The sequence below is a fragment of the Pongo abelii genome, chromosome 1 (genome assembly GCF_028885655.2).
Source record: "Pongo abelii isolate AG06213 chromosome 1, NHGRI_mPonAbe1-v2.0_pri, whole genome shotgun sequence".
NCBI lineage: Eukaryota > Metazoa > Chordata > Mammalia > Primates > Hominidae > Pongo > Pongo abelii.
Window position 1 is genome coordinate 198,610,530 of NC_071985.2, and position 19,968 is coordinate 198,630,497.

General features: G+C 50.4%; 1 protein-coding gene across 1 annotated transcript in view; it reads left to right on the forward strand.

Annotated features, from left to right (window-relative positions):
• The first annotated feature begins 7,037 nt into the window (after positions 1-7,037).
• Positions 7,038-19,968, forward strand: part of DLGAP3 (DLG associated protein 3) — a 68,396-nt gene continuing 55,465 nt past the window's right edge. Inside the window, exon 1 of the mRNA XM_024232653.3 lies at positions 7,038-7,237. The gene's annotated coding sequence lies outside the window, so the exon portion shown is untranslated. The remainder of the gene's footprint in view (positions 7,238-19,968) is intronic.

Consider the following 19,968-nt stretch of genomic DNA (forward strand, 5'->3'; position numbering starts at 1 on the left):
CCTCCCAAAGTGCTGGGATTACAGGCGTAAGCCATCACACTTGGCCTAATTCTTTTTTTCTTTTTTTCTTGAGAAGGAGTCTCGCTCTGTCGCCCAGGCTGGAGTGCGGTGGTGTGACCTCAGCTCACTGCAACCTCTGTCCCCTGGGTTCAAGCGATTCTCCTGCCTCAGCCTCCCAAGTAGCTGGGACTACAGGCGCCCGTCACCACACCCTGCTAATTTTTGTGTTTTTAGTAGAGGTGGGGGTTTCACCATGTTGGCCAGGCTGGACTCGAACTCCTGACCTCACATGATCCACCCACTTTGGCCTCCCAAAGTGCTAAGATTACACGCATGAGCTACCACACCTGGCCTAATTCTTTAAAATGATTAAAATATGGATCTCTGGCAACGTGAATCAAGAAAAAGAAAGCAGGTATAAATACATATTATAAAGGAGGACATAATTATAGGTAAAGCAGAGATTTAAATGATAAAATAATTTTAAAATAACTTTATGGCAATACATTTGAAAACTTAGACAAAATAGACATATCCTTTAAAAATATAACCTATTAGAAGAGGTTAAAAAATAGAAAGCCTGAACTAGTACTTTAGATAGTCCTGTGATATGGTTTGACTCTTTGTCCCCACCCGAATCTCATGTTGAATTATAATCCGAAGTGTTGCGGGAGGGGCCTGGTGGGAGGTGATTGGATGATGGGAGTGGATTTCCCCCTTGCCATTCCCATGACAGTGAGTTCTCACAAGATCTGGTTGTTTAAAAGTGTATAGCACTTCCCCCTGTGCTCTCTGTCTCCTGCTCCTACATGTGAAGACGTGCTCAAGTCCCCTTTGCCTTCTACCGTGATTGTAAGTTTGCTGCGGGCTTCCAGTCATGCTTTCTGTACAGCCTGCAGAACTGTGAGTCAATTAAGCCTTTTTTCTTCATAAATTACCCAGTCTCGGGTGAGAACTGGGTAATTTATAGCAGTGTGAGAATGGACTAATACATCCTGTTAAGGAAATAGAAGCAATAGGAAAAAAAAATTATAAACACCAGTTCTACAGATGAAACACATGTCTTACACAAATCTCACAAAAACTTACAAATATCAGATAATTCCAGTCTTATACAAACATTTTCAGAGAAAAAGAAAAGAGGTGGTTGGGCGTGGCTACAGATTAGCTGGGCGTGGTGGTGTGCCTGTAATCTCAGCTACTTGGGAGGCTGAGGCAGGAGAATTGCTTGAACCCTGGAGGCGGAGGCTGCGGTCAGCCGAGATCGCACCATTTCCCTCCAGCCTGAGCAACTTTGAAACTCTGTCTCAAAAAATAAATAAAAAGGAAAAGAAAAGAAAAGAGGTAATACTCCCCCAACTCATTCTACAAGGCTAGACTAACCGAGATGCCAAATCATAGAAAACAAAGACAGGAAAATTCAGGTTTATTTTTGTTTATTAATATAGATGCAAAAATCCAAAACAAAATATTTGCTGATTGAATCTGATGATATTGTCTATGTAAAATAAATCATAACTCTCTATGAGTGAGTTGGGTTTATCCCAGGAAAGTAAAATTTAATATTAGGAAAATCTCTAAATATAATTGAACACATTATATGATCAAGTGAAAAGATCCAGCCTTTGATTAATTTCAACATACATTTGATAAAAACTCTCAGTAAATTAGAAATAAAGTGGAACTTCATTCACCTGATCAAGAGGGGTCCCCAAAAACCCTATAATAAATGTCATCCTAAAGGAGAACTGTCAGAAACATTAAAGTTATGAACATGACAAATATGCCCACCATCACCACTTCTATCCAACATTGTACTCTAGGACCCAGCCAGCACAATAAGACAAGAAAAATAAGCCAAAGGAGCAAGATTATTTTATTTCTCTAAATATACTCAACATAGTTATTTTACATTCTGTGTCTCATAATACTATTAGTTGTTATTTGCAGGTATTTTTCTACTATGTGTTGTTTTTGCTGGTTGTATCAGTTAGGGTTCTCCAGGGAAACAGAGCCAGTGGTCTATATGTAGACATATGGAAGGGGATTTATCAGGGGAATTGGCTCACACAATTATGAAGGCCAAGAAGTCCCACGATGTACTGTCTGAAAGCTGGAAAACCAAGAAAGCCAGTGGTGTAATTCAGCCTGAGCCCAAAGGCCTGAGAATTGAGGCAGACAATGATATAACTCAGTTTGAGGCTGAAGGCTTGAGAACCAGGAGCTCTAACGTCCAAGGGCTGGAGAAGATGGACGTCCCAGCTCAAGAAGAAAGCAACTTTGCCTTGCTCTGCCTTTTTTGCTCTATTTGGGACCTCAATGGATTGGATGATGCCTGCTTACACTGATGAGGTCGGATCTGTACTCAGTTTACTGATTCAAATGCTGATATCTTCTGGTAACACCCTCACAGACATACCGAGAACTAATGTTTTACCAGCTACCTGAGTATCCCTTAACCCAGTCAAGTTGATACATAAAAATGAACAATCACATTGTTTCTTATTTACAGTGCCATGTTTCCTTGTGTGTTCAGTGATAGACATTGAACTGTGAGTTATTCATTTTCTTTGGAATTTTATCTGTGGAAATTATTTGAGGCCTGAGACAAAGATTTACATTTGCTTCTGCCAGGCACCTGAGGCACTACCAATCTGGTACATTTTATACCAAATTCTTGGCTTGAGTTTTTCCAGATCCTCTAGGTAGAGTGGATCTGACTGCATGTGATGTGAAATTTAACTTGTAGTAATGGATAGTCAGGAGGTGATTCTTCCTTCCTACACTCATTACTACTGCCAAGGTTTAAAGCTTGCAATTTTCTTACAATTTCCTAGGTTTGGGGATGAGGTTTTTTTCTAGCTCTCCTGTACATTGAGATACAGCTTTTTGGGGTTCTAAGCTTATGCAGGGGAGTATGTGACCATCTTGGGCAGACTCGGGTTTTATCTTTTATCTCTGGTGCCCTGAGAGAACATGAAAACTGAAGTTAAATTTCATCTGTCAGCAAATGACCCTGTATTAGTTATTAAATGCCATAATATTGCAGCATAATACCGTACCATACCAAAGCTCAGTAGCTTAAATTAATAAGCATTCATTATTGCTCAAGAGTCTTCAAATTGGCTCGACAGTTCTTCTCATTCAGCTGGTCTCACTAATGTGTCTGCAGTCAGCTGTGGACAGGTAGATATCTCTGCTGCTCTTGCCTGGGCTCTCTCACATGTTTGGAGATCTGCTGGCTATAGGCTGGTCCATGATGATCTTGGCTGGGATGGTTGGGATGGTATAGCTCTCTTCCACCTTGTCACTCATCCTCCAGCTGTCTCAGGCTTGAGGCTTTTTCTTATAGTGAAGGCAGGAGACCAAGAGAAAGAGTAGAAGTATTCATGTCTCTGATGGCCTAAGCTTGGAACTGGCACACCATGACTTCTTCCAGATTCCATTGGCGAAAGCAAGTTACAAGTCCACTCAGATTTAAGGGGTGGGAGAGTAGAGTCTGCCTCTTTTTTTTTTTTTTCTCTCCTCAGAGATCCTTGTTCCAAAGAGTCCAACTCTTGATGCAGGGAGTTGCAAAGTTACAGGGCAAAGGAGATGGATTCAGGTGGAGGTAGAATATTGGTGCCCTTTAGCAACACATCTTTCACAGCCCCCAAGGCTAAAGTTGGCTTCAGTGCTCTGCTTACTTCTCTGGTTCTGCCTTTACCTAGATTTTGGCTGGAGAGATTCTTATTTTCTTGCCAACGCATTGATACATTTAAGAATATTAAAAATATACGTAGTTACACATATATATTCTCTTCTTTATTGTGTTTTAATAAAAATATTTTATCTTTTTTTTTTTTTGCTATTTATCATGCTTTCAGTGGGAAGATCAACTAAGGCACCTGTCATACTGATTGACACTGAGTGAGTCTCTGTCTTGGCACATGTGACTCTCTGCTTGAAAGTCTGTCTCCCAATCTTTGAGACTCCATTCAAATGCTTCTTTTGTGCTTCTTTTTTTTTTTTTGAGATGGAGTCTCACTCTGTCATCCAGGCTGGAGTGCAGTGGCGTGATCTCTGCTCACTGCAAGTTCCACCTCCTGGGTTCACGCCATTCTCCCGCCTCAGCCTCCCGAGTAGCTGGGACTACAGATGCCCGCCACCATGCCCAACTAATTTTGTTTTTGTATTTTTAGTACAGACGAGGTTTCACCGTGTTAGCCAGGATGGTCTCGATTTCCTGACCTCGTGATCTGCCTGCCTTGGCCTCCCAAAGTGCTGGGATTACAGGCATGAGCCACTGGGCCCAGCTTTTTGTGCTTCTTTGACTGTCCTCTTCACCTAGGCAGAGCTAGGCCCAGGGTGAACCCCTTGTTCAAAAATTATTAACAATTTTAAGACAGTGACAGCAGAATATTCTACCAAGAGTGATGCCCTTCTACATGTGGGGCTCTGTATGACTGCACAGGTCACACTCCCATGAAGCTGGCCCTGATAGTAATTATTGGTTTACATCTCCATCTCCCTTATTAATCACTTATTAATCACTGGATGGCTATGGGAGAACACTGTCTAAGGTAAGCCTGTCTGATTAATCTGTATGCTCCCAAGAGGCTAGCAAGGTTCCAGATATAATCAGTAAAGGGTTGTTGAATGAACAAATGAAAATAACATTATGTTCTCAATTCTAAAATGCACCAACTCTAACAGCTTTAACAGAAAGGTAGAAGAGCCATATTAAATGTCCCTGTTTATTGTAAGATGCATTCCAGTTTCAGAATAGTTTACAAAATACAGGTCTTAGAACTGTGAAAACACCGTGGTGCTTTTTTAGCATCCTCTATCACGGCTGTTCTTTTTTTTTTTGAGACGGAGTTCCAGGCTGGAGTGCAATGGTGCAATCTCGGCTCACTGCAACCTCTGCCTCCCGGATTCAAGCGATTCGCCTGCCTCAGCCTCTGAGTAGCTGGGATTACAGGCACCCACCACCACACCGGGCTAATTTTTGTATTTTGGGTAGAGACAGGGTTTCACCATGTTGGCCAGGCTGATCTCAAACTTCTGACCTCAGGTGATCCGCCTGCCTCAGCCTCCCAAAGTGCTGGGATTACAGGCGTGAGCCACTGTGCCCGGCCGTCAGCTCTTCCTTTTTTTTTTTTTCTTTAAGACTGAATCTGGCTCTGTTGCCCAGGCTGCAGTGTGGCACAATCTCAGCTCACTGCAACTTGCGCCTCCCGGGTTCAAGCAATTCTCCTGCCTCAGCCTCCTGAGTAGCTGGGATTACAGGCACGTGCCACTGCACTCGGCTAATTTTTTGTATTTTTAGTAGAGATGGGAGTTTACCATGTTGGCCAGGCTGGTCTTGAACTCCTGACCTCAGGTAATCCGCCCGCCTTGGCCTCCCAAAGTGCTAGGATTATAAGCATGAGCCACCGTGCTCGGCCGGATGGCTGTTCTTATGCTCCACGGAAAGTGAGATGTTTCCTTCAGTTCTAAAGTGGGTTCCTGGGAACAACTTTCTTATTTTCATGATATCTGCTCTTGACTGAACCCTGGGCTGGAAATGGTCTGCAACCTCACTTCATGATTGAAGAGACAATGAACTGTTCTTGTGAGCAGCAGGGTAGGTGACCAATCTACTAGTCTCTTACCAGACTTCTAGGTATCCCTTGGGAGGAGGGCTCTCCAAGCCCCTTATGTTATTTAATGTAATGTGGCATCTTAAAACATCATCTCCCTGGGGAAAAGAGGTCTTGGCTCCCAGTTCTAGCTCTCCTGGGCCTTTGGCTTCTCCTTTCCGTGCCTCACTTTCCCCCTTTATACAGGGAGAAGAGCCGGTGGCCCCACAAGGAAACAGAGAGCAGGGAGTTGTTGGGGTGCGGGGTGGGGGCCGTTGAATCAGAACAACTCCAAGGTATGTTCCTAGAGAGGTGGACAGTCTCTCAAGCCCCCCAAGCCCACACCTCACCACCCCAAGGTTTCAAGACCGGAAAAGGTAGAGGAGGGAAGAGGGCTTTAAGGATGCCCACTGAACCTCCACCCCCAACTTTCAGCGCCTGAGGCAGTGTTCCCTCACACCCACCCTGGAAAGCCGGAATCCGGAGCCACCCCTTCCCCCACGTCTTCAGCCCCTCCCCCTGCGGCTTCCCCACCGCGGCCCCCTCCCCCCCATTACAGCATCGCTCTGGGCGCCAAGACGGATTCAAGCCAGGGGACTGCTGCAGTCAGCTCTCCGCCTCTCGGCTCCCGCAGCCTGTGTCCGGGCTCCGCAGCCTCCAGCTGTGCTTCGGACAGTCCCTTTCCCCCGACCCCGACCCCGCCATGGCACAATCCCAGGCTCAGGGCCCAGAGGCGGGCGGGCACAGTGGGCACGGGCGGGGGCCCAGCACAGGCTGCAGGTACAGCGGGGCTCTCCCTCCACACTGGGGATGCCTCGGCTGTGCGGACTGTGGGGTGGTGGACGCCTGCCAGCGGCTCCGAGGCCGGGCACAGCGCCCCATCCTGGCAGGGGCTGGGGCCGAAGAGGGGGGCTCCCTGACCCCAGGCCAGGAGCTGAGGTCAGGCGGCCGACCGGGAAAGCCCGAAGGAGAGTCTCCTAAGCGGACGGGCCTGGGGGCTGTGTGTGACATTCAGGGCGTGACTGCGTCTCGGCGGGGGGCGAGACCCGGTCCGTGAGGCTGAGCTGGTCCCCGACCGCCCGCCCGCCGCCGGGCTTGGTTGGGTCCCTGTGCCCAGGTCGGCTGTGCGTGGTCGTGACACTTCGGGTGCCTGTTCCTGGGTCCCCGGGGAGGGGGATCTCATTCCTGCCCCTATGCTGGGCGCCCCCAGCACCGTCGCTCAGCGAGGTCGGCGCTCCTCGGGGACCCCGGCGGCCGCCCGCGGGCGGCGACCTCGGCCCTCCTGGGTCCGCGCGGGGGCGGGGAGCTCGGTCCCCCTCCCTCTTCCTCTCCCTCTCCCTGCTCTGCCGCCCTGCGCGGGGGCGGGGGCGGGGGCGGGGGCGGAGCGCGCGGGCGGGATCCCCCCGCCTCCCCTTCCCGGTCCCCGGGAAATCCAGCCTCCGTGGCTTGGCCGCCTCCCGCTCCCGCGCCCGCTGCCGCTCGGCGCTCGCTCGGGGCTCCGCAGCCGGCGCGGCCCCTCAGCTGGGGGCTCCGCAGTGCCGGGCCCCAGTCCCTGCCCGCCTGCCCAACGCCGCAGCGCCCCCGGCCCGGGCCGCCGGCACCATGTAACCCGGCCGGAGCCCGAGCCGGGCCAGGTAAGCTGCAGGGAGGAGTGGGGACGGGGCCGCGCTCGCGGCGCCCTCTGTAGCGCCCCCCAGGCTCGGCCCGGCTGCGTCCCCGGCGCCGCCCACGCCCCGGGCTCCGGCGCTCGGCTCCCGGCCCCGGGAGGGGGGAGGGGCTGGGCCTCCTCAGCTGCCCCCGCCCCTGCCCCGGCCTGGCTGCCCGCGGGCCCGACCCGAGGGGCGGGCAGGGGACCACGCGGACCGAGGACCCACTCTCCCGGTCAGGGCCGCGGGGGCAGGCCAGCCCCGGCCCAACCCCTCGCCCGGCTGGAGGCTCGGGTCTGGGAGGGAGTAGCCAGCTGGTTGTGGGGGGAAGTCGTGGTGTTGGGGAGATCCGGAGAGAAGTTTCCTCTGCAGGTGTGTGAATGTGAGTGCGTGTCGCTGTGTGTCTGTGCCGAGTGTGTCACTGTGTGGGTCTGTGGGCGATTGTGTGTGCCGGTGAGTGTATGCCGTGAGTGCGTGTGTCACTGTGGGCGAGAGTGTGTGTGCATGTTAGTGGGTGTATGCAGCGTGAGTGTGGAGGGCGGTACTGTGTATGCATCTGTGGATATGTGAGTGAATGAGTGTGTGTTGTCCCCATGTGTGCCCGTGTGTGTCTGTGAGTGTGTGAATGGATGTGTGTGCCGGTGTGACTGTCTCTGTCAGTGGGTCCCGGTATCTGCCCTGTGTGACTGTGTGTGTGTGTGTGTGTGCGTGTGCGCGCGCGTGCGTTGGCTGCGTGAGAGAGAGTGTATTTGAGCGCGGTTCACTCTGAATCACCCACACCTGTGCTTTGTCCCCCCCCACCATCCCCCCATTCCTGGTGGGATATGGGACAGGGAGATGAGACTTTTCCCAGGTCAGATCATTCTCCCCTTCTCTGGGGACCCCTGACCCTTGATTCAGGCAAGAGCTTTGTGGCACTCCCCAGCTTGGTCTCTACCTTCACCTACCTCAGGGGGTGCCCTCTGGGATGTTGCTGGTCGTGTCCTTCCTGCACGCTGAGGCCCCTGGTGGGTGGGAGGGGGGATCTGGGGCGAGCTGAAGTATGCCTGCGTGTGCTGCTTCTCCTTTTGGGGGCCTGGGAACTTGTGTCATCTCAATAATGCTTCGCCAAGGGCCTTTTAGAGCTATGAGATGAGGAGGCCAGGTGGAAGCGTTTGCCCTGTTAGTCATCAGAGCAGGTGGTGCTCTTCCAGACTTCCAAGTCCCAAACCTTCAAGTTCTGGGTCATTGGTTCAGTCCACTGGCTCCGGGTGGGTTTGTACTAAGCTCTTTGAAGTAATAATAATAAAATAATGCCCTAATATTAGTTCAGGGCTTTTGAAAATGCTGCCCTCTGAACTCTTCTTATTTCCCCAACAGCCTTGGGAAGCAGGCAGGACAGGTATCACGTTAAGCCATATGAAACTGCAATATTCAACTGTTTTTATTTAACCTACAAAAACAGCAATTTCATATGGTTCAACCAAATATAATGCCGATTTACAGATGAGGATGTTGAGGCTTGAGAAATGAATTGCATTTCCCACAACCACACACTGATAGTTAGTGGTACAGAAAGACTTCAGCCCAGGTCTTTCAGTGACCCAAAGAACTGGGCTGGGCCAAGGTTAGAGAGTGGTACTTCCTGGTGTGCTCTCTCTGACCCTGGGGGCACTGCCCTCTACCTCTGCGCAGCATTCCCTGAATGCTGGGGCTACTTCTGCACCCAGCTGCCAATGCCTAAAAGAGAGAGGGGGGGAGAAGAGAGGAGGGAGGGGAGGGAGAGGCTTCGTGAGTTGGCAGTGAATCAGGGTCTAAAAAGGGAGCTGGGAGGGCTAGGGTGGCAGGTGTTTCTAAAAGGAACATGAACATAGGATAAACGGCCTCACACACAGCCCCCGCATCTCCCACCCGTCACTGCCCCACTGATCTAGCAGGCAGGGCCCACTGAATTTTGTGCCAGGGGGCTCACATCCAACGAGTGAGCTTGTATGTAGCTGTAGAATGATGGCCGGGAGAGGAACCTTAGAATTGACTTGGTCCAACCTCTTCATTACAAACTGGGGACTCTGAAGCCCCAAGAAGGGAGGGGACTTGCCCAAGGTCACACAACAAATTTGTGAGTTCCTAGGCTAATCTTAGACAAGGAACTTTGCAATCCTCCATGTTGCCTTCTGTTCCTGAACTCTCCCCACCCCCATCAGAGCTGAGTACAGGGGATTTTTGGAAAAGAAATGAAGACTCAAAAAGCCTAAGGCTGTACATCTTTCAACTTGGGACTCCTTGCCAAAGAGAGGGCGCTACAGATGTCGCTGGGGATGGGGATTCCTAGCCACACCCACCACCGAGGTAGGCCATGGGCTTGTCTTATCTTGATTCCTGCTGGTGAGGGGCTGGAGCTGCTACAGGCCAGACTCTCAGACTTTCTCATGTTAGTACCTGCTTTCAGCGGCTGCCTGACACCTAACATCATCTCTTCCAGCTGATGTTGGGGCTTGAGCTGGCTAAGCTCGTTTTCCTTCATCCTCCCCAGTTTCCAATGCATTTTGCCTCTAGCTGGATGGACCATTCCTTACCTTATTGGGTTCCTAATGAATAGAGAAACTTCTGGGGCTTGTCTGATTTAGGAAGGGTCTGTAGTTACCTCCAAACCCTTTCTAATGAAATCTTCCAGGAGTCTAGGACAAATGATAAAGGGATTACCCCCATTTTACAGGTGGGGAGACTGAAATTCAGCAAGGGGCCCTGTATTTGGTTGTTTTTTAGTTTTTTGGGGGTGAGGTGATGAAGGGAGCAAATGATGATAAAAACTTTTGCCTAGAGAAGCTTCCAAAGACCCCTTCTGGTCTTACCATCCCCACGGTCAGGAAACCTTCCCAGATTCTGATTTCATTCCCACTTGGTAGAGTCAAAGCTTTGTCACTCAGTGGGGGTTGGAAGAACAGCTGCGTACCCTCCACTATGCAAGCATTATGTCTTGATTTCCTCTTTATCCACCCTGCCCCTCCCCAGTCTGAAGGCTGCTGGCTCAGCGGGCCTCCTGCCGTCTGGGGAGTCTGGGTTGGAGCTGGGGTGAGGCGGTGGCACCATCATTATGGTAACGAGCTGCCAGCTCATCATTGCTAATAACTTGTCAGGCCCCTGGGTTCCATGCAGCATCTCTTCCTACCAGCCCTTCTTCCCATGTCACAGACAGAAAAAGTGAGGCTTTGAGGGAGGGGTCTGGGAATAAGGGAGTCTGGGGAAGTGGGTGGCCTTGTCCCTGGGACTGTAGCTGGAGAGCTGCGGGGAGGCTGCTTGGAAGCTGGTTTACACATATGGTTACATAGGCTTGCATATGATTGCGTGGGCTGTTAACATGTGAAAACACTCAGAACATGCTTGTATAAACTTATACAAGCTAGCTGACATGTTCATGTGTTTTTACACAGCAGCCCACAGGCAAACATGCTTCCAAGCATCAGAACATGCTTGTGCCTGAATACTGTCTCTACCATCTGCACATAAGGCACCCAAGAAATCTGGGTTTGTGGGGGTGTCCAGGTATGTGGGTGGGGATCTGATCTTTTTCTGATGCAGCTTCAAAGTGTCTTGTTAACAAAGGGACAGAATGGTCCCAGGGTTCCTTCTACTTCCTTCCAGTTAAGAGCTCAGAGTGGAAGTGGGCTGGGGATGGTGTCGGGGGCCCAAGCTCCCAGCTCCCAAAGGCCCCTGCTTCTATGCCCTTTGAGCTCAGGTAGCCCCTGCCCCCCTTACTCTCTGTTCTTTCTCATCCTCTCCTCTTCCTGTGTGTAAATATTAAAGAGCTGAGCCTGCAGGGCTGATGTAGACATGGGGAGAGAATGAAATTAAAAAGGATTCCCTCGCCCCCATCTCGACACCCCCGCCCCGCAGTCCCTCGCTCCTGCTTCTTCCCCTCTCCCCTCTCCCCTCCCCTCACTCTGTGCTTCCACATGTCTCTCCTCCCCCCAGTCCAGATGGGAGCTGGCTCCTTCAGAAAGGGGGCTCAGAACAGGGTGTGGGGAGCTACCTCTCTCTGCCTCCCCCCACCACATCTGTCTGCAGGGCTGGGAGCCCCCACGTGAGTATTTCTTTTATTTTTGGGGTGGTGGTGAAGAACGAAAGTGGTTTTTAGAACCAGCTGTGAGTGGCATTGAGAGGCTCTGGGCTGAAGGAAGGTGGGTGGGGTCCTCTCTCAAGGTTCCCTCAGGGAAGCCGCATGTCTGGGTTTCTTTTCTCTCTTGGGACATAGAGGGAAGGTGGGGGGGTTGTCAGGTGCCTCCGGTGGATGGGAGCGACAGTGGGAGGGGCAGGGGAGAGGGCCTTCTGTTCTAAAGGGGGTGTGTGGTGGGGTAAACCTGTTCCTTCCTGGCATCCTGGGTTTCTGGCTACCGGGGCCGGCAATGTCGCTGGGAACTGTCCCGGGTGCTGAGTGGGACTCGGCGGGGATTTGCTCCTTCGGAGCTGTCCCGAGTGCTGAATGAGGCTTCGTTCGGTCCTGATGGTGGAAAGGCGGTGGGCAGTGGGGAGGGCTCACTAGAAAAATTCTCCCAGATGACCCACTTTCCAAGGGCAGAGTCCCTGGATGGAAATGTGGATTTGGAGTTCTCCCTATGGTTTAGGTCTCACAGTTGTTAGTGATATTTAGGAACCCTTCCCCCAAGGGGCCCCTCTCCCCTTTTGCTGTTTCAGTTCCCTCTCTCCCTTCCAAAACCATTGTACTGTTATTATCGGGGTAGAGTTGGAGAATGATATTGTGCCTGTGAGATCTCATCTCCTGGGAACGTTTTTTAGCGCAACAAGCTCAGAGATATTGATACCAGCCTTTCACCTACCGGGTCCCAGAATTTCAGGCTCAAGGTGGTTCTGGATTAAGAGAACGTGGGTCTTTCTGGTTAGGTGTGGGGTGGTTACAGCTCAGGAGTTCAGGATAACTTGATTGACCACTTGATATTCCCTTGCCCATCATACTTTGGGATTTGGGACAGGGACACTGAAATATTCTGCAAGCCTGTCCTGTGTTCTGCCCACTTCCAAACCTAGCTCAGAGCAGCATTTGGGAGAGACTTTTGTTGAGGAGGAAGATTTTTAAGCAAAGGATTCAAGGAGTGGGTGGGGTTGTTCAGTGCCATGGAGAAGAGAAGGAGGAGGCTACTGGAGACAGGGCAGTGGGAAAAGAGGAAGATCTGGGGGAGTAAAAAATATTCAAATGGAGGGATGAGGTCTGGGTTTCAGTCTTTAGTTCTCTTGGATATCTTTCTCCTTATGGCTTAGAGTCAGGGTCATTTCAAGTATCTGTATTCTTATGCACTGTCTTTGTAACCGTGAAGGGAATAGAGCAAGGAGTTATTTCTCAAGGTCCCTTCCCTTGTCATCCCAGGGGGATGAGAGCCAAATGTCAGGACATGCAGATGAGTCTGCAGGGGAACAACAGGCAGGAAGGGTTGTTGGTGACTTTACTTCCCATCCCCAAGAGCACAATCAAATATTCAAATGGGATCCTCCCTGTGAGGGGAGGAAGGAGACAGTTTCCAGATAATACTGGGCAAAAATTGGGTGTGGCAGGGAGTTCAAGAAAAGGGAGAGGTATCTAGGGACCTCAAACTGAACCAGTTGATCCCTTCCCACATGTGACTTGTGGTTCATAAGGAGCCCCTCACCCATCATGTTTTTGATGTAACTCATCAAGATGATTCCTGCCTTCTCTAGCTGCTTGGGAGGAGCTGAGTTTTCCTCTGCTGTGGGTGCTGGGAGGTGGTGGGTGTGGGTGTGGGTGCCTGTTTGGGGAGGGGAGGTGTTTGTGCTCCACTCAGCTCCCTTGGTTACATAACAGCTTTGATAAGACTTTACTTTGGAGCTGCTGCTACTGCCTGAAGCAGTCACCCCTCCACCCCCACATGAAATGCTAGATGTCCACCCCCTTTTCCCTGGCCCCTTGGAGAGTCCTGCTCTTCCTGATCCACTGTTCCGGCAGCTGCTTCCCTGCCAGGAGGTGTCTGCAGCTTGCCTCCCTGCTCCCTTCCCAGCTTCTGCTTTTAAAATACTTGCTTCTTTTGTTATTTGAGCCCATGTCACCCCCTTTACATTTTTAAGCCTCCTGGTCTACCCTCTCCCTGGCAGGGCCCACAGGCTGGGAAGGGAGGGGTTCACTGATCATGAAGCTGCCCTCTAGGGAAGAAAAAGGGTGTTTTCTGGGAGGTTTTATCACCCACAGTTAATTTCCTTACATTTCTTCCTCTGCCCCAATAACTGTTTTGGAGTTTGAGAGTGTTAGACCTTTACCCAGAGGTGCTGGGAGGAAGGATTTTGGTCTTGATATTTTCTCTTTCTTTTCTTTCGTTCTTTCTTTTTTAGAGTTAAGGGGTTGCATATATGGGGGGATTGTCTCCTGGGTTTGAAGAGGTACACCTACTTTATTGTAACTCCTACCCAGGTTGTCTGAGGAAATACTTGTTTCTCTAGGCATGGGTTGAGGGCATGACAGGGCCCTTTAAAAAAAAAAAATGACGATTTTTTCCCGCTGAGAGTGGGTGGGAATGGGATGTGTCCAGGAGTGGGTATATCTCATTGATAACAGGAACAACTTTCCAAATAGAGAAGTGGGAGACTAGCAAGAGGAGAGAGCAAATGCAAACTTGTGATGTACTTGGAGAGAATATGAAGGATAGAAGCCAGGGGAGGGGCTGGATATCTCTGCAAGATCTGGGACTCCAGTACACATGCATGTGTATTTCTGCCTGTGAGTGAGTATACGACTGTGTATATGTACATAAGTATATGTGAGTATGCTGTGTATATGTGTATAAGCACATCTATTTGTATAAGTGTGGATGTGTGTATATATATATGACTCTATGTATGCATTCATGTATATATGTGAATGTGAAGGAAATTACTGAATTAAACCAATGTGTGTGTGTCTGTGTGTGTGTGTGTGGTGTGCTTATCCAGTAATGCCTTTGTGTGAGTGTAAGCATGCATGTGAGCATGTATGTGGGGCATGCATATACGTACCGTATCAACCACATATGAATATATGTACACAAGTTGAGGCAAACCTGTGAATAAATGTAAGAGAGAGAGAGAGACAGATTCTGACTGAACATTGGGCTACCCAAAAGTGTCTTCCCATCAGCTTGAGCTTGATCACCCTGCTACTTGTAGCTCTTCTCCAGAAAGTAGGCTCCCTGAGGTCTCTCAAATTCTCATGTCCTTGGGAGCCAACTGTTCTCCATCATATGAAAGGAGTTTGCAGAGGGAAAACCTGTAAGGCCTTGGGGATAGCCGAGTAAGAAATCCAGGCTCCAGGCTGTTCAGATGCTATGGTGCTCAGGGCTGTATGTGGGGAAAGAGGATCAGGGCTTAAACATTGACATTGCTACAGAAGTTTCAAAATTCAACAAATTGGTCCTAGTGGATGAAAGGGGTGGTGAGTAAGAGGGGGGCCCAAGTGCATGCATAAGCCTCATACATACAAGATGTGACAATATACGTGTACAGGTACGTGTGTATATTACTTGTCTGTGCGATAATAGGCATATATCAACATAGGTGCACTTTCTAACGTACATCCATTAACAAATCTACAGGCGTGTCTATACCAACATGGGGATTTGTCAGCATGCACATACATGCTAACATGTATACTTGTGAGCAGAATTTACAGAAATATGTGGGCATATGCTAATACTTGTCTGATTACAACCCATGGCCATATATATGTACATCTCACTCATCTGGGTTAACAATGGCCTGCAAACGTACCCTTCCCCATCGCATGTGCCTCACCCAATGCATCCATTCATTCAACCAGCGTGTATTTTATGCCTCTAATCTGCCACATCCTGTGTTGGGCACTGGGGATGGTCCTTGACCTCAGATAACTTGCAATCTTGGGAAAGCAAAGGACCTGGAACCAAATAAGGAGAGTGTTAAGGAGGGTAGACACACGTAAGTGTTCATTGGAGGAAGTGGGGACCTAAAGAGAGATAGGTTGGCTCTGGAGTGGGGAAGGGAAATGTTTGGTAAAGGATCCATAGAAGGGGAGGCTTTTGAGTTGAGGCTTAAAAGTTGAACAAGTGCTTACCAGGTGAGCAACTGTGGGAATAGGTATTTCAGTGACAGGAAATGTTCCAGATGGTCTTCCCACTTCCACCCTTGCCAGCCCCACCTCCGTAGACTCTTCCCCAAAAAGCAGCCAGAGGAAAATGAGGTCTTGCCTTTCCAGTGGCTTTCCATCTCACTCAGAGTGAAATCCAAAGTGTAGTGCGTCCTGAGCAACGTGAGTGCTATGTGTGCAAAGCCCCTATTACCTCCTGGATCTCAGGGGCCACTCTTACGTGGGTTTCTTTTCTGTTTCATAAAAAGCACAGTTCCATGTGAAGGCAATTGCACTTGCTTTTCCCCTCAGCCTGAAATGCTCTCTAGGCAACTCACTTCCTCACTGTATCCGAGTCTTTGCTCAAAAGTCACGTTTTTGGAAAGACCTCCCCAATAGTCTATCTTAAATAGCCCATTGTCATTCTATCTCCTCGCTCCATTATTATTACTATTATTATTTATCTCAGTACTTGCCACCACCATTATTTTATATATTTGGTTATCATCCCTCTTTTTCCACTAGAATATAAACTTCATGAGCATGGGAGCTTCCTCTGTTTTGTTCATTGCTGTATCTACAGTGTCCAGAAGAGTATTCAGCTTGGAGTAGGTACTCGATACATATTTGTTGAATAAAGAAATTTTAGATAGCTGGCAGCCAGTGAGGAGAAAGGATCAAGGTGGAACAAGATGCAAGGCAGGGAGACCAGTTAGGAACCTGTTGTCATAGCTTTGGTGAGCAATTAGGATAAGAGTGGCCTGATGTAGAACACCAGCAGTGGGGGGAGAAAAAAAGACACAATGTACAAACACATGCATGCACAAGTATACATGCATGTGCTTGTACTTTAATCACATCTGCTGTTTTAGTAGGGGAAGGCTAAGGAGGAAAGTAAAAGTGTCTTTATGTGTATGTGTGGTATGTATGTCATGAACACCTCATGACAGGCTGGACACCCTCCAGCTAATGCCAACTGCAGTTCTCCCTTCCTTTTGGAAGGAATATTCTTGTCACCAATATCCCATGTATGTTCATTCCTGCCAGCCAGGCTGCAGGGGGCTGCCATGCGGGGTCTCTGTGGTTCCACCCTGTCAGTGATGCAGGGCTCCTGCCGTAGGGAACAGGAGTTGGGAGCCAGGTCTTGAACAAAGGGAATGGTCTTAGGAGGTCAGAGCCACAGACAGAGACTTAGAGACACTTGGAGAGAGGCACGTGGACTGTGAGAGGAGTAGAGAGAAGGGGAATGGCTGCAGAGAGCTCAGAGATGGAGAGCTCAGGCATGGCCCAGACTTCCTGAAACCAGATGTGGTGGGGGTGGGACAGCATCCTTAGGCAGCTTCTAATGCCTGGCCCCAATCTCTTCCCTTCTTCTCCTGCTCCACTCCTGGTCCTCTACCCTGGTGGTGTGGATGCCTTAGCCAAGTATGGACTTAGGAATGATTTGTCCCCAGGGTTGTGATGTGAATTCAGGTATATGGGGAGACCTAGAGGAAGGGGTCCCCATTTCTATAACACATTTTGTGGTCTGGCAGTAGGGGAGTAATTTCTCTGAGTGTCTCAACTTTTGTTCTTTTCTTTTCTTTTCTTTTGAGATGGAGTCACACTCTGTCACCCAGGCTGTAGTGCAGTGGCATGATCTCAGCTCACTGCAACCTCTGCCTCCTGGGTTCAAGCGATTCCCCTGTCTCAGCCTCCTGAGTAGCTGGGATTACAGGCGCGTGCCACCACGCCCGGCTAATTTTTGTATTTTTAGTAGAGATGGGGATTTCACCATGTTGGCCAGGCTGGTCTCGAACTCCTGACCTCAAGTGATCCACCCACCTCGGCCTCCCAAAGTGCTGGGATTACAGGTATGAGTCACTGCACCCGGCCTGGTTGTTTTCCTTTCTCCCAAGAGAGCATGGAGAATTGAGCTTGTGTTGCAAAATGAGCAGCTGAGGTTAAACCTCAGGCAGGACCAATCAGCTGCTAGCATGAAGAGACTAAGGCATAGTATGTGGGAAAAGCTGGGAGGACAGCTGCTAAGAAAAGGAGGAAGTGGGAGTTGGGGGTCTGCCCCACCCCATGCCACTCGAGGGACCTCTGGTGGAGGGGAGTGGTCAAGGCCTAAGATCCTCTTTGACACTTCCTCCCCCGGACCTGCAAGCATGGGGCTGGGTTGCTTCATGACCGAGAGGCCAGTGATAGAGCCCCTTCCAGGCTCTAGGAGTGAAGGGGGGCCTCTTGCCTCTCTCCTCTCTCATCTGGGCTAGGGGCCAGGGTGCTGCAGCCGCTCCCCTCCCACCTGGGCTGTGAGCATGGGGGTTGGGCCGAAACAGCCGCCAGAGCCGCCCACCTGCCCGCGGTGTCATGGCAACGACTCTGCCCACGTGGACGATGAGGAAAGGGAGGAGAAGAGAGGAGAGGAGGCATCACAGCAGACACGAGGACGGGAGGGGCTCTTCAGGGTCCTGCGTGCGGGAGCCCCCACCCCTCTAGCTTGGCCCCGGCCCTAGCTACTTTCACCCCAGATCCCCTGGGGCAGGGTGGAGCTGGTGTTCCAGCTCTGGCCTCGGAGTGTGCATGTCCTTGGATGTCCTGAGTAATGATGACCTTGACTTCCTGCACTGTGGGGCCCTGGCCAGGGTCCTAGGGTATATGGGGCTTTGGCATGTTCAGGCGTCTCCCTCTCTCCTTACCCCGCAAGTCGGGGATGGTGCCTGGGGCTGAGGGGATAAGAGCCCGACCTACTTCTGCATTTTCTCACTATTTTTCAAAAGGAAAATGACCCACTTTTCAGCCAATCGGACTGGGGCCTGTTCCCCGGCTGATTTCCTGAGCCCCCCTGCCCGGGCCTCTGCCCCATCCTCAGCCTATTAGCCACGTGCTGGACCCACTTCCTAAGGATAGCAGGTGAACCTGTGTGGAGGGGTCCTCCCCTGCCATCTGCACCAGGCTGAGTCTGTTCTCAGTGGGGCAGGGGTGGGCCAAGGCCTGGCTGAGACCACATCAGCTCCGCATTGAGCAGACCCCTTGTCTGCCTCCACCCTGGGCACTCTGAGGGTCCTGCTTGCCATCCCCATAGACCCCCAGGGCACACCTCAAGGTGGGGCAGGAAGGGCTTTGGAAGGGTGGAAGGAGGATTCTGCCCCTCCTGTCTCCCTGTGTCAGTGGATGGTGGCAGGCCATCTTCCCAAGCTGCTTCATTTCCACATGGAAAGAGAGCCTGTGGCACTGGAGAACCATGCCTGTCCGTCTGTCTGTCTGTATGCTTGGCTGGCAGAGTTCCTCTGAGAGACCCCCCCCGCCCAGAGGGTTCTGCCTGTGCCTCATTTCCCAAGCCCCTCCTTTTCTCTAGGATATTGGTCTGGGCCTCCGAGCCCCCTCCCTCCCTCAGCTGTATTGGCCTGGGCTGGCTTGGGGGGTGATTAGGGATTTAATTATTTAGTTTCTCCAGCTCAGTAGATTAATTCCATCCATCACAGGCAGGCTGAGCCTTCTTCCCCTCTCTGGACTGCCTGGCCAACCCCAGAGAGAAGGAGCATCATGGCTCACCTGGGCCTAGTACTGGATCTGGTAACAATAGATAAAGTTCTTGTTTGGGGAGGATTTAATGAATGACCTTGAGCAAATGTGGGTGCCTAAATGTTGTGAAATGAACATGTATTTCTGTCATATGGGGATAAACATGTGGACATGTATTTAAGGTTTTGTATCTGTGCAGCTTCTATGCACACAAGCATCAAAGTCTATTGGATGGATAGGCGTGGTGGCTCAAGCCTATAATCCCAGCACTTGGGAGGCCGAGGCGGGAGGATCACTTGAGCCCAGGAGTTCAAGACCAGCTAGGGCAACATAGTGACACTGTCTCTACAAAAAAATAAAAAATTAGCCAGGCATGGTGGTACATCCCTGTAGTCCCAGCTAGTTGGGAGGCTGAGGCAGGAGGATTGCTTGAGCTTGGGAGGTCAAGGCTGCAGTGAGCCATGACAGTGCCACTACACTCCGGCCTGAGTGACAGAGCAAAACCTTATCTCAAAAAAAAATAAATAAATAAAAGGAAAAAGGATCTATCGGATGGAAATGCACATGAGGTGTATGAACCCTCATAGGAACAAGTTTGTGTGGGTCTGTGTATAGAGCGTGACAGTGACTATATAGATGAGGTCAGGTGCTGCGTAAGTTGTGTGTGGATGACCGCGTGGCTGTGTAATTTGCCTCTGGCTGAACACCTGTTAATTTGTGAATGAGCAGTCTTGGGGCAGTGTATAGCTGTGTATGAGGAAGAGATGACAGAGATGGAAGGTTTCCTGAGGCTGAGTGATGAGAAAGGGCACACTGGGATCCACCTATTGGCCTCCTCAGACCAGTTTGGTCAGGGAGACATGCTACTTTAAAGGTGCTCTGAGGCCGGGCGCAGTGGCTCACGCCTGTAATCCCAACACTTTGGGAAGCTGAGGCAGGCAGATCACGAGGTCAGGGAGACTGAGACCATCCAGGCCAACATGATGAAACCCTGTCTCTACTAACATGCAAAAAAGAATTAGCCAGATGTGGTGGCGGGCGCCTGTAGTCCCAGCTACTCGGGAAGCTGAGGCAGGGGAATTGCTTGAACCTGGGAGGCAGAGTTTGCAGTGAGCTGAGATCAGGCCACTGCACT